Here is a 2,952-nt window from a genome sequence, read left to right as displayed (position 1 = left end):
GAGATTAGAGGTTTGGTGATCAAATAGTTACCGTTCATGTGGAAAAGTTAGGTTCAATTCCAATGCAATGTACTTCAAGCTCAGCCCCACTCATCCATCAGTGAAGGCATGTAGGATTGGTACTACGTTAATGAACAGTTTTAGTGAGGTCCCAGAATAAGACAGAGTAAGAAGAAAGTCCTGGCAATCTATTTCATCTACTTTTAAAATTAGCCAGCTAAACACGAATGCTCACAACTGCACAGTTCCAGTGTGCATGAAATCACCAGGAGTCAGGACCTGACTGTATGACAGCTAAGAACAACTTGGAGAAATAGGGGAAACAATAGAAAGATTTGAAGAAAAAAATCTATAATGGAAAACTAAAATATCTGAAAATAAAAATCAACTGGATGGAGTTAAAATTATAAAGGAAGTACTGTAGAAGTCAGTGCACTTGAAGCTAGAACACATGTAATCATCAATACTAAAGAACGTAAGATTTTAGAGACAGAAGAGAAATAGAGTTAGCATCCCATTGTTGACGTCTTTAGGTTCCAGTTGAGGGTAAATTATAAGGACCCATGTGACCCAGTAATACTGTCCCACAGGGTTCTCTAGAGTCAGTGTGTGAGTTTTAACTTCCAAATTTTATGTTAACACTTAACCATTGGGCCATCAAATCTCCTTCAAATGGCCTGTTATTAGATAACATCAAAGGGTCGAACATAAAGCAAGTATCCAACATGGAGAGAAAATGGGAAATATTTGAAGAATCAACATCCCAATATTTTCCAAACGTGGTGAAAGTTATCAAGTTCATAGTTTCCACATTTTCAAAATACACCAAGCAGAATAAACACACACAAAAATCACACTGGTCAAACTGTTGAAAATCAAATATAATAAACAAATATCCAAAGAAGTTTTAAAACGGTCATGGAAAATTATTATTTATTCCGTTCTTCACGACTTATAAAAAGCCAGTTTATGAAGAGTGGCTGCGACAATGGGTTCACGCATAAGAACAATTGTGAACAGGACCAGGCGGTGCTGCCTTCTGTTGTGCGTCGGGTCACTATGGGTTGGAAACGACTTGATGTCACGTAAAAGCAGCAGCTGTGCAGAGCAGAGGCACACTGTAAGATATGCTGCGGACCTTGTGAATAACAGCAGGAGATTGTCAGATAAAGGCTGGAAGAATAGCCCCTCAGACCAGAAGGCACTCAATATGACTCTGGAAGAGCTGTCTTTTCAAGCTAAAGTCAAACGTCATGACCGGGATGGGGCAAAGCTTTCTGGGCCCTCATTTGCTAATGGGACAAGACTTAACTTGAGAAGCAACAGCTGCAAACATATATCAGTAATCAGAACGTGGCATGTGTGCTGTATGAATCTATGAACACTGGAAGCCATCAAAAGGAAATGGAATGTATGAAGATCAATATCTTAGGCTTTAGTTTGTGGACCTGCAATGGGACTGGCCGTGTTGAGTTAGAAAATCATGTTATTTATTCTATTGGGAATGACAAATTCAAGAGGAATGGTGTCCCAGTTACCGTGGAAAGAACATGAAAGAAAGAGATTTAAAGGTCTTTCTGGTATTCAGTGCTTTCAGTTAAAATCCACCTGATGTCAGCAATGCCTTCTTGGATTTCTGGTAGTCCCTGTGAAATGCACTGGAGCCATTTTGAAATTACCTTCAGAAATAATTTATTTGCATGCGATGTTAGTGATAATGCTTGATCATTTCCCCATTCTTTTATGTCATCTTTCTTTGGAATGGTGAAAAACATTGATCTCTTCCTGTCAGTGGGTCAGTTGTCTTCCATTTTGCTTGACATAGACAGGTGAGTGCTTCCAGATCTTCATCCGTTTGTTGAAACATTGTGAGTGACAGTTCTTCAGTTCCTAGACACTTGTTTTTTATGTATGCCTTTAGTTAGCGCAGCTTGGATCTCTTCTTTCCGCACTATAGGGTCTTGATCATATGCTACTTCTTGAAATGACTGAATGTTGAGCAATTCTTTTTGTCAGTGAGTTTGTGTTTTCTTGCCATTTAAAAAACATCTCCTGTATTTTTAATATTTATATCCTCAGTATAGCAGCTAAAGGCTTAAAATTGTTCTTTGGTTACTTCTGCTTAAGAAAGTGTGGACATGGTTTTTCGTTTTGTTTTTCTAATTCCAGGTTTTTGAACATTTCCATATAATAATTTACTTTGTCTATTCTTATCACCGTTTCATATTTTCTTCTTATTTCTATTCATTCATCATTTCTTCCTTTCATTTTACATATGAAGAGGAGGTTTCAGGGTCTCTTCTCGTGCCCATTCTGTTTTCCCCTTTCTGTTTAATTACATTTTGCCTTCTCCATGTATGATAGTCTGCCTAGTTATCATCTCACAACTGGTCTGGGAGTCAGTCTTTCATCTGCAATACTGTACTTGAGGTGGTCTATAAATTCAGGTTAAACATATTCAAAGCCATATTTTTTTTCTATTGTGCACTTGCTTATGTTTGCTTGGTTATATTTCCTGCTCTATATTTCAAAAAGTTTAGCTCTGTATTAATGTAAAACCCAAATATTCTCATATCGGCAGCTTTATTTTTCTTTTCTATTGATTTTCTCTAGTGTACTAAGATGCATACTGTAGTTTTCTAGGCATTACTCTGTTTTCCAGATTCTTACTGAATTATTGATAAACCATTAGGTGCTAATTACCTCTTAAGGCTGAAAATTTTAACTTTTTTAGAAGCATGTGTAAAATAAGAAAAACTTTATGCTTAAAAATATTGTAAGCTTAAAGACATAAGTTTTAATTTTAAGGGATCCTCACTAGTGAGGTTTTCCTTTACTATCTTTATGTTGGGGTGGCTTATGATGTGGATATGTTATCAGAGATGTGAATCTTTCAAGAGGAGAGATATAAGAATTCCATTAAAAAAATAAATGTAGGACCAATACAGCAGC

The sequence above is a fragment of the Echinops telfairi genome, unplaced genomic scaffold (genome assembly GCF_000313985.2).
Source record: "Echinops telfairi isolate 266 unplaced genomic scaffold, ASM31398v2 ScPeMD7_7469;HRSCAF=8507_1, whole genome shotgun sequence".
In the NCBI taxonomy this organism is placed as follows: domain Eukaryota; kingdom Metazoa; phylum Chordata; class Mammalia; order Afrosoricida; family Tenrecidae; genus Echinops; species Echinops telfairi.
Note: the sequence above shows the minus strand (reverse complement) of the source record.